Raw genomic sequence first — 12,392 nt, forward strand, 5'->3', positions numbered from 1 at the left:
CAAGTGGGTCTGAAAATGAATGGATGGATAATCTAAAAAAGTTACAAGTATGTATTATTATTATTATTATTATTATTATTATTATTATTATTATTATTATTATTATTATTATTATTATTAAATTAATTATAAAATGACTCATTTTTATACTGTATTTTCTTTAACTAGATTTATATTTGAGAAAGTGAAAGTATAGAATACAGTTGTTTGAGATTGTGTGACTGAGTTTTCAATTAAAAAAAAAATAATAATAATCTAATCTAAAAAAAGACAAATGAATTTTTTTTTTTTATTTATTATTATTTAATGACTATTGTTTAGAATACAGTTGTTAGAGATTGCATGTGGGGTTTCAATTTGAAAAATAGTTACACAAACATAGTTTTAACAGAATTAAAAATAAATAAATAAATAAAATCATTTTCAACGGACCCCAAGGTTGAAAAACACTAATGTAGTGAAAGGGATCATTATCCAGTTTTCAGTTGCTCCAAATAAATGATGCAAATAGTTTAGTTTGCATTTTCCTCAATGTCAATGATTTAAAGGGGAAGTACACCCCTGCCTTCTGCTGAGCTGCCACTAGGAGGGAAATACAAAAAAAAAAAAAAAGCCTTGTTTATGGGCGTTACCGCTGTAGCAGTAAAGCACTTTTGCCACGAAGGTCATTTGAAGTGGAGGACGTTTTGCCTCCAGAGTTTCCTCCCAACAGTCACAACCACGGTGGTCCGGAACCACATCTTTGAGCCTTTAGCACAGACATGAGCCGGTGGTGAGGAGGGGGAGATGCAGGAGAGGATGTGTGATGTTTCTAAGTGATAGATATTGGCCCTACCGGCAATATATTGCTGCCCAATACATTTAATCTTTTATATTGTAACCAGAGGGTTGCAGGTTCAAATCCACTGTGGGCCATCACTGTGGGACCTTAAGCAAGTCCCCGAGACCTAATTGCTTACAGGACTCTCTTGAAAAAGAGATTATTAATCTCAATGAGACTTTCCTGGCTAAATAAAGATATGTATTATTGTTGTGGTTAATAAAATGACCCTGTGCCACACCACTTGTTTGTAACAAGTGCTCTTGTGGTCATTACAGGTAACACCACAATCTGAAAAAAAGCGATATGCATAAAGAACAGTGTAGCATTAGCTCACCAACAGTATATAATTAAAGTGATGCTGACAAAAACAGTTAATAGTATCCAGTCCAACCTACGCGCTACAGTTTGTAAGGAGGCGGGTGGCAGGTTTTATAGGAGAGGCGGGGCCAACAGTTAAAGTGATGACGCCGGGGTTTCAAGAGCTTATCGTTGAACCAATAGCAAAATTCAGTTGTAATAGACGGCGTTCAACACTTAATGCCAGTAATGATTGATTATAAAACAAGTAATAATAATAAGAATCATCATCATCATCATCATCATCATCATCATCATTTCATCTTTACAAAGCCCAAGACATGACATGGAAAAAAAGAAATACAATTGTGGCAATGAATTAGCTATGAAAAAAAAATTCATTAATAATATATTAATATCGTTCCTGGTGGTTAGAATGGTTATGTTGCTGCATTACACCTTAAGTAATGCACCAAATTATTTATACAGTATCTTAGTTTTAAATAATGTATTTCAGTGTTTCATTTTTGAAGCTTCACCAGCCTTAAAAGTCCTGCTGTTCACCATCAAACAATTGACACACAAAATGACTGTGTTGCTCATTGCCACCTCCTGCTGTGGAGGAAGATTACACTACAAATGGAAAAATGTTGAGGGCATGAAGTTAACAACCATTTATATTATAGAAATCTATTGCAATGTCATTTAAGTTTAAATATCCCTGGTAAACCCACTATATTTTAAATTGTCACCCTTGCACACCTAATATATCATCACAATGTTTATAAAAACCATCCATCTGTGTATATTTATTGTATTATAATCTATGTAGCCAGGTGGAATGTATGGTTATGTTAGATTGTCTCCATCTTTTTATATTATCTAACTCCCATTTTGAATTTAAGGGGTTTAGTTATTGTTAAATAAAAGGGAAAAAAAAAAGCGTTAACAACATGTACTACAGTGTTTATTTAAGTCTTTATTTACTTGTGCAATTAGGTTACTAATAGATCTTAATTGTGAATGCACAACCAAATTAGGCAAATGTAGGTGCACATATAGTGTAATGTTGATTTTAAAAAAAAAAGGCTTTTTCTGTTTATTTCCGGTCCTTATTGCATATCAAACATCCCTTGTAGCATGTTGCATTCTTCTTATCATGACGAGTCAGAAAATCAATGCAAGCACTGCCCTACCGCAGTGTTGCAACACGTTATGTTGTGTTTTGTGCTTTGTTCCACTTCTCCGTGCTTGTTACGTTGCATAATGTTTCACATTTCTTATGGTACAGCGTGCTGCAATATTCATAACACTGATTCATATAAGCAATTGTTCTAAGCAGTTGCATGCAGTTCACAGAGAGTGCTTTGGGAATTCTCCAAATAGCAAACGTACATTTCAAAGAGCATTCAGTGTAGTTCAATGTTCATGGTTAATTTAAAAAATAAACAGTGAAATAAACTTTGACTCTTTTTCCTTTAAAGGACGGCAATTTAAAGCATATCAAGAATCAGAAAATGTCCCCACTTTCCCCAATTTACAGCTTTTTGTGTTGACATTTATTAGAAAAAACTGAAAGCTGAAACATGTACGGGATCAACAAAGAACTATGAATAATTTGATGATTAGGAGCCTAAAAGTAAACTTGAAACAATGGTATCCTTTGCATTTTTAAAACCCTTTACAAGCAAGTTATATAGACTGTCAGTTCTAGAGCAGTGTTTCCCAAATGGGGGTACATGATGGCATTATAGGGGTACTTCAGAGAGAGGAAAATGAACAAATAAAGTGTCAGTCTTGGTCCCATCCCAGGCGTGAGATGACCAGAAATTATACAAACTATAGAAATAAATCTTTTCAGGAGTCAATAAATCAGTTATTTTCAACCTTGAGGTCGTCTGGAGTTTAAATGAGGTCACAAAATTAAAATGGATTTGAGATTTTTTTTTAATCATTATTAATCTCTTCTTCAATTAAAACAACACAAATCTCAAACAACTGCATTTATGTACTTTCACTTTGCAAAAGTATAGAAATGCAGTAAAAAAAATTAAATGAAAAATCTGAGCTCAAACATGATCAAAAACTAATTCTTTGGTGTCACCAGAAAATCTTGATCCCAAAATGGGGTCACGATCGAAAAAAAGGTTGGGAACCAATGCACTAAATACGGATTCTTTCCACTCATTTACAAAACTAGTGCAGTGCCCACAGGAAGTACTGTATGTATTGCTATAGAAAGTCTCACGCCCAATGTGTGAGACTTGAGAGCTTTGCTAGTACATCAGTGCTCAGACGCCCCCCCCACCCTTTCGGTCTAACCCTCCATCCGGTGTAACCAGCGTTGATTCCGTGGTGATTTCAAAATGAAATGAAAATAAACGTTTTGAAACGTAATCACCAAATAAGTCCAAGATAATGGATGCACACACTCGGCGTGTGTGCAAGCTTTTAAAAAAAAAAAATCAGGTTGAAAAGACACTGCGTCAGGGAGATATGCGTTCCACAGACAGACAGACGGTACTTGGGTTAATAGATAGATGAAATTCTTTAAAATGTGTGTAATCACTTCATCATTCCATCATGATGCTCTATAGTTGTTTTTAAATAGTTTTGAAACCAAAATGTTAAAGTCGGACAACGGGGGTACTTGGATTAAGAAATAAGAGAAAGGGGGTAGTTAGCCAAAAAAGTTTGAAAAGCACTGTTCTAGAGCACATATGGGTTTTTCAGGAGGGTTAGCTACCCGTTCTTCTATCTTTAAAATATTGTATTTCTAAACTTTTCTACATCTGAAAATAAGGCATGTATGCATCTCTCTCTGTCTTTTTTTTTTAATCAGATAGAGACAAAGGCCCTCATTAATACACCTTGTGTGAAAATGGGTGCAAATCTGAGTTCACATTTGGTCGTGCAACAGGACTCACGTGTGATTTAAAAAACATTTGTACCTGACAAATCCAAGCTTACAAATGATCGTGTGTTGTTAAATCCGGCAGCTGAATTTGTCATTAACATGTTAAGCCCTCATGTTTCGGAGGCCCCGCCCATTGAGGTCAAAGAAGAAAATAAACTTTTCCAAGATGAAAACAGGCATCCTCACATCAGATATGGAGCAAACAGTTTAAAAACTGGACTTAAAGGAGCTCCACAAAAACGCTCTGTGGAAGAGGATCAGCTATTGAGCAGATGACGTCTGCCCCCCTGTGCGCTGCAACAAATTCACAACAGAGATCCTAAAGAGACACACAGAAGTATGACGTTTAAAACGGCCTCAGTTGTCCACACGATTTAGGCAATAAAAAAACCAAGTAGATGGACTTAAAGAAACCCTTAAAAAAGCCTTAAAAATAATAAATGCTGTCCCTTCTGTGTTTATCATGCCTTCAGCCAATTTCGCCTATAGTTCATCACATTACTGATTAAATACTGCTATTGATCTATGAGGCCATTGTGTAAGTTTCAAGAAATCGAAGCTCATTTGAAAATGCAGCTCGAAAGTTGGGTTTATTGACATTGTTGGAAATGTTTGGCGCATTGCATTGTGGGATGTAGAGTCCCATAGATGGACGCATAGAAGTGTTCTTTATATATATATATATATATATATTTTGTTTTGAATAAATATGGGCTTTTATGTGTTTCTAATCATCCTTTGATGATAGCAGTTCTCTCCATGCTTCCCCTTGAGCCTTCCATAGTGATGACTATGAAATATAGGCAGCAGCAAATTGAGATTCATCAGGCACGCTTGCCTTGCTCAGTGAAATCTATATTCAATTTTGGAGCATCTGTCATGGCGGTGGCAAGCTGAGGATTGAGAAACACTTAAGTGTTGTTGAAATTGTATGTAGCAGAGAAAAAATCTGTCCTCCTTTAATGTGTCTTTCTGCCAATCCAGGGCTACTCGCTTTCTTTGTGTGTACCAGCAGGTAAATAAATGTCAAACGTTTCTTTGCCTGCAGAGTAATTCAAGATATTCATCTGAATTAAATGAATGTTTCTATTCATGAGTGGAACTCAACCTGCTACTTTAGCGCTTTATATTTTAGTGAAATAAATCCATTACAAATTCATTTAAATACATCAAGATCAGGAAAAATACTGTTATTGAGGGGAAATTAAAACATCTCTTAATGTTTTGCAGTTTCCACGACACTAACCCAGCCACTACCAATTCATGGGCCAACCAAGGCACAGGGTTAGATCCCCAAAGGGATCCGGATCAAGGCAGTGATTCTAGATCAGTTTCACAAATTGACATTATTCCGAGTTTCACCCAGATTGGATTTGGATTGCACGTCCGAGCACTTTTGTAAAACTGATAGTAGAAGCCGTATCAAAGCGACAGACCTCCTCTGTCTCCATCCTCCTTTCAAGCTTTCAACTTTTGATTGTTAAGTATTTTATGTATTTACTTTATTGTTATTTTCTTTTTCTGACTTGTGTAGTTGTTTTAACAACTGTAAAGTGTTTGAGTTTTTGAAAAGCACTTATTACTGATGGGACAAGCGTGATTTCCGAGTGTGAAAAGGACAGTATGAGTTCTCACTTTGAAAAGGTACATTTACAAAGTACACCATCCACTAACCAGGTCCATGATTATCTTTATTAAGCTATTATTTTAATTCAATGTACAAATCTGAAGGAAGTGCATAAGATGGACATGTAGATAAGTGAACTGGAGTTACGCCATCAGCTGAAACAGTTTGGAAAGTCAGGAAAAAATGAATTTTCAGCTCATGTTCAGCTTTAGCAGCTAACTCAGTCTTTCTGCCTCGGAGACCGATACCACGTTTACGCAAAAAATCTTTCAAGGAATCAACGCTCAAACAAGTAAAATAATCAAAATCTCTGTCAGACTCGCTGTCAGCCATGGCGAGTTTATTCCTCTTGACCTTTGACCTAATGCGGAAGGACTGAATCAGCGCGAGAGTGTGAGGCTTATTGGGGATAGGGATTTTCTACAAGCCTTTAACCATTATCTTCAAATATTACTAACACATTTTACCCTTGGGGTCAATCTTTACGTTTTTGTGTCAGGCACTTTTCTAAATAGGGGTGCACAATTAATGACTCTCACACAATGAACCATATTGATTGATGTTCCCTTCCTCTCTTGAAAAATATATGCATTTACATATTTTAGTACCCCAGCCTCATCATCGCAGGAAATGATATTATTATTTTTTTTTAACTTAAATTAAAGTAAATATATATATATATATATATATATATATATATATATATATATATATATATATATATATATATATATATATATATTAAATAATGCACTTCTAATGCACTTCTGTGATACAACAAACCATTAAAAAAATACAAGCTATTTTAAAAATTTAAATAATACACTATAATACAATATAACACCTAGAGGTCTAGTATGGAAAAATCATGAGGGAGCACCAACAATAATGGTGAGAAATCCAAATGTAATGCAAAACAGTGCAATTAAAAGTTAAAATAAAATATAAAAGTTTGAGTGCAAGGACAATTCTACTTTCCTGTTTGGTTTTACTAATGCAAATCTTAAAACCAGATTAACGACCAATGGGTGCAATATGTGTTTAGCGGACTTAAATAACATCATAATGATAATTATATGCCTAATCAATTGCGCCCATCAAATTATTTAAAGTCATGAAATATGAAGAAAAAAAGTAAACTATAATTTATTTTAATAATCAACATTGAATGGGGTCAAAATGGCCCCCAAGGATAATAGGAGGGTTAAAGTGAATAGATATGATGCCATGGTTAAGATCACTGATCCAGATAACTGCCATTGTCTGGCAAAGAGGATATTTACTTGGCAGAGGTTTTCTCTCTCCAAATGCTCTTTCTACAGTTCAATTCTTCACACCTTGGAAAAAGCACCACAAACATTTTCGAGATTGTGTCGCAATTATGAGTGAATTTGACATTCTCTCACCGTGATATAAACCTGACTGTCAACGCAGCAAGGCTAGAATTAATGTTCCTGCAACAACGCTTATGATAAATGAAAATTGTCAGAGCATTTTCTATTTTTCTCTGCCATCATTTATTTTGTTCACTCAGAGAAGCTTGTTGTGCTCATTAGCACTTCTGCCTAGCAGCAAGAATTGCCTGTTTTAATTCCCAGGGCGAGGAACTGGGATCACTTTCCAACCTCGACCTTGCATCATGCACCAGATCAATGAAAGCAATATCTACACATTCTCCAAATACAAAACCATGGTGTTTTTGCAGAAAAGATGAGACATTTTCCTAAAATTCCTAAAAATAAATCCATGCAACCGTAACAGTTTTCATTTCCATATGACACTTGTGACATACAATATATAGACAGCATGGGTTTCTGGGCTTCCAAAGCAACAGCAAGACTCAGTTTTCCTTTCCTATAATGCTTTTAACAGTTTATGATTAACAGGAATTAAAAGGCTAATTATCGACAGAGGACAGACGCAGAAAGGTTAAGGTTTTATCTGCAGGCTTGGCTTTTGCTCTCAGAAGACTTGCTCAAAGGAATCAGAGGATTCTCATTACGGACCATTAGGCTGAGAGTCTGTCATTGGGCTTGCAGGTGGAGCCCAGTGTCTTCCTCAAGGACACTGAACTTGGAGCTTTTAGTTCAGCATTCCTATTGATTCCATCAAAATCTAAGTTTTCATGAACTGCTGCACTGCTTATCTTCAAACATGGGCGATGCATGCTAACTCATTTGTTGACCTTGAATCGTCATTCAAAAATGGTATGACCCAGATTCTGACAAATTAAAGGGTAAGAGACCAGACATTAAGTAAGCCTCCTATTATACTCAAATATTACTAACGCATTTTCAATTTGACCCCAAGGGATATTTGCCTCCAGAAAATGAGTTTTAGAAAATTATTGACCAAGTATTTGTGTCAGGCACTTCTGTTGAATACATAAACAATCCCTTGATAGTGAAAACCTTGACCTGTTCTCTACCGCCACCATCAGGTCAAAGTTTTAAATTCAAAGAATTAATTTATCTTGAATAGCTTTCATCAATAATAATCAACAATAATGACCACAAGAGTACGAGGTAGCCAAAATGTGCAATAATGCCATGGTGTTATGTTACATTTCTCTTTTTATACCTTTTATTTTTATATGTCTCTCTTATCTTGCTGTATGTTTTTGTTATTTACTTTATGCATGTTTTTAATCTCTGTAGGTCCTGTGTAAAAATGGGTATGTGCAATGGATGGGTGTGTTCACAGCGGATTTGTGCAGCGTACAGCTTGGAGTCCAAAAGTAGTACTTAAGATTAGAATGCCTCCAAATCAGGGTCATCCTCAACACAATCCTCTGCGTCACTTTCACTGTGAAAGAGCTGTTCCAAAACCGCATTGACAGTAAACCGTTTCCTAGAGGACATTTTAAAAAGAGAGAGAACTATAGAAAAACTATAATTTTAGAACAATAAACATGAATGGGGTAAAATTGACCTCTTAGAACAAAATAATGTGCAACACACAAATGTAGTCTTTAGTCTCCTTTGAGAGTAACTGAAAGGTTTGGATTGACAAAATTTTGGCATTTAATAATTTATGTCTGTGATTTCCAAACTAGTGACTACAGTGAACTGTTTGGCTATGAATGAAAATACTGAAGATGTGTCCTTTGGGACAATTTGCAATTCAAAAATAAATATTTTGAATATTGTAAATATAATGTAATTGTAAATATATTTGGAATTACTTTAACAAATAAATGAATAAACAAAAATAAATAAATAAACAAATTCCTTCCAAACAAAGTTTAAAGACATGTAAATACAACTTGATTAAATTCAATGACATGCTTTAAATATCCAATCTACATTTTACAAGTAACTTACCAAAGACTTTACTTTTTTGTTTAGTGAGTATATACATACAATATGCAACGCTAACACTTAATATAATAAATTAATGGACAATCATTCCTCAATGTAATTAAATCTAGTTGTGGGTACTAGTTCTCTGCACTTTGACATTTGTGCCCACTGTTATCACACCAAGGCAGATATCTAAAACTGATTTGCAGACTCCATTCCATACTAGCCTTGATTCTGTAGTCAAACCACATATTTACATGTTGCTGTGCATTTCGAATATGGATGTTTACCACCAAGACAATATGTACACATGACAAGCCTGTTAGCAATACAAATGGAAGCAAACACATAATGGCACAATTCGTAAATAATGTGACATGAATGGAAATATCTGTGTAGGTACTTCATCAGTCTGTCAGTGGCCACAGAAAATGCATAATGGAACCTAAAAGCTCCCTTTAATAGTCTGTGGTGAATAATGAGCCGTGCTATCTGATGTTTGGAGACCTCCCACTCCTCATTTCCCATAGTGGAATTCAAAGATGTGGCAATCAGTAGAAACGTGTTCACACCATACAAAAAATAGATGCTCCTCACCCATTAATGTAGCCCATTTTCCATCAACAAGAATGGTATTGTTTCACCAACCTCTTTAATTAGACCAAGCCTCAAAATTCTGAAAAAAAAACAAGCATGTATTTCCATAATTTATTCACTGCCTGTAAAAAGCTTCGTTCCACATACATCACCTACTTCATTTCCCATTCATACGATAAGTACAAAGCCACAGGATTGGCAAGTGCTTTTAGCACATTTAAGGAACATAAATTACACTGTGTCAGTATAAACACAAGCCTAGTGACGGATGTTAAACTTAAGCTTTTCTTTCAAATACCGGTAAATAGAATCTTCCTTAGAAACGACACATCTGCAAAGCTCTAACTGTGGGTTTCCACTGGATACGTCTCTGTTGCGCCACGGCACCGATCCGGTTTTGTACCGCTGTCCACCGTCCGGGAATCCCCACCGGTTGCGTTTTGAGTGCGCCACGGTGCAGTCTGGTCGGACGACTGTGACGTGACAAGACAGAGCAGTTTTATTGTGCGAGAACGCAGTTAAATGTATGTGTTATAAACACAACAATAAACAGTGTTCCTAACAAAAGATTACAAGAAGGTTGGATTGTCTGAATTTGTCATAGCCACATTTTTTATCAATAGCCAACAGAGAAGAGATAAAACTGCAACAGTAAAACATGAATTAAATCAAGTTTACAGTGCAGTTACAGTATGAGAGGAAACAATATAGTGAATGTGATTTTGTTTTTACACATTATGACATTTGGTGATGTAGTAACATGAAATATAATCTTAAGTTTTTATTTTGAAAAGTAACCTGATATTTTATAGCGGAATATGTGCTTAATTTCTTGTTTTGCTTCATTTGCTTTGTGCTGATTGATTCGTCGTACTCCGGTGTCCGCCAGAAATAGAAGTCCTGCGTATATCTTGCGGAGGGCACCAGACTGTCGCAGCTGGGACGGAGCAGACACCCAGCGCAGCGAACCCGGTGGAAATTAAAATGAAAACCTATCAGCTCCGGTGACGCGGTGGTGACATAACACAGCGGAGCAGCATCCAGCAGAAATTGGGGGTCAGTCTTCAGTGCCACAGGATATCACACCACATCCAATCCACTGTACACTCGTCTCCCGAAATCGAATGCTAACATACTATTTATACTACGTCTGACTTCAAAATATGTATGTAGTGCGTTCCAATTAGATAGTATTGAGTATGTGAGAAATACCTGGCTGTATCGTAACAAGCTCCTCCAAAAGTGAAGCTTTTTTTTTAGAATTCCCCCTGCTGACTGGCTGCAGTATAGGTCATAAATCCCGCCTCCTCATTGATAACAGATGGGATTTGGGTCAAACTGTAAAGTTAAAATACTCATCACATATTTTTATTTTTATTGTCTTTCAAACCTAAACTCTGCTGTGATCATTAGTTATTATCACCCTACATTGTGTTCAAGTGCTCATTTTTCTGTGAAGTTTGTTTTAAATAAGTTATTCGAGGTTGAAATACGAGATTTGACGTCATATATTGATTGATCGATGATTGGGCAGTACGCTAAATGGGCGAGATGGCTGCGCCCCAAGCGCTGTGTTTTGGCTTCAAGAACGTTGAGTGGGAACTATGGAGGACGTCACGTCCATTCTTTTAACAGTCTATGGGATGTATACGATATGGGGACAATTTTGAAGTATACAGTTAATGCACGTAAACAATCTCAGTACAATGCACACTCAGTACATGACACCGGCTTCGAACTAAATGGCAAACATCCCCTTTTCAAAATAAAAGCATCTCAGTTTGTCTTCCATTAGTTTTTAACCCTTTTGTAAATAGGGCTCATGTTTGAAAGTTAACAGGAAGTTTACTCAGTTGCACAATGGCGGGTCTCCAAAAATCTCTGAAACGTCGGCATTAAACGGGTTTTTGTGAGTTTTATGGATCAAAAGAACACATGTTGATATTCTACTTGGTCACTTTCTCTCTTAAAATGCTTTCAGGAGATTTACTTCAGTGATAACGGTCATCATACTAATCATACTAATGGTATATAATAGACATGATGCACTAAAATTCCAGCCACATAAGTTTTTTGGCTGAAAATGGCCCAAAAGTGCATTTTCACCAAAAAAACAGGATGCTGTGATGATGCGTGTGCGCATGTCTAGAAACTGGCCAACTTCTTCCGCTGACTCATGCAGTGGCTGCGTTTCAATCCATCTGAGCACTCAAGAGTCTTCTGAGCAGAGTTGACGGGGCACGTAAGTGTGTTTTAGTCTGTAAGCGCACGTTCCTCAAAGACCCTACAACAAGACTGTACTTCTTCCACATTATAAAGATCATTACTTGGTATGGATTAAAGCAGCACACACAAGAAATGATCCATGTCACAGTTGTAGCACAGACGTGCACACGCACAAAATAATCAGCTTCTGTTTGTCAATGGAATAGTGTGACCTTAGAAGAGCTCATATAACAGGAGGGGGTTGGGGTTCTCTACACCTAACAGTTTCTTCAGGCAGTAAATATTGTTCAGCAATTCACTTATTATCGAAGCGGCTTAATGTGGCTTCCTTATCTACAAACTTGAAGGGCCCAACTGCTTCTTGTATATGGAAGTAACCTTTATGGCACAAGCTTTTCTTTCAGTTGGTAAGATCATCTCCTTAAGCTAGTGGCGTGACCTTTTGTAAGTTTGATTTTTATTCTTTATCCTTCGCTTGTTTAAGGACTAATCTTGAGCTAGAAAACAGATATAAAACTTCGATCATAAGCTGATCTATAAAGCTATCGTCTGCTTCTGCCATCACTCATGAATATAAGAAAATCATTATTCTTCTATCTCTTT

General features: G+C 36.2%; 1 protein-coding gene across 3 annotated transcripts in view; it reads right to left on the reverse strand.

The window, feature by feature from the left end:
• Positions 1-12,392, reverse strand: part of lingo2 (leucine rich repeat and Ig domain containing 2) — a 316,615-nt gene that overhangs the window by 148,152 nt on the left and 156,071 nt on the right. Inside the window, exon 4 of one of the 3 annotated variants that reach the window (XM_028459816.1) lies at positions 9,564-9,642. The exons of the other annotated variants lie outside the window; for them this stretch is intronic. The gene's annotated coding sequence lies outside the window, so the exon portion shown is untranslated. The remainder of the gene's footprint in view (positions 1-9,563; positions 9,643-12,392) is intronic. 3 annotated transcript variants of the gene reach the window in all.

Source organism: Gouania willdenowi, chromosome 10 (genome assembly GCF_900634775.1).
Source record: "Gouania willdenowi chromosome 10, fGouWil2.1, whole genome shotgun sequence".
NCBI lineage: Eukaryota > Metazoa > Chordata > Actinopteri > Blenniiformes > Gobiesocidae > Gouania > Gouania willdenowi.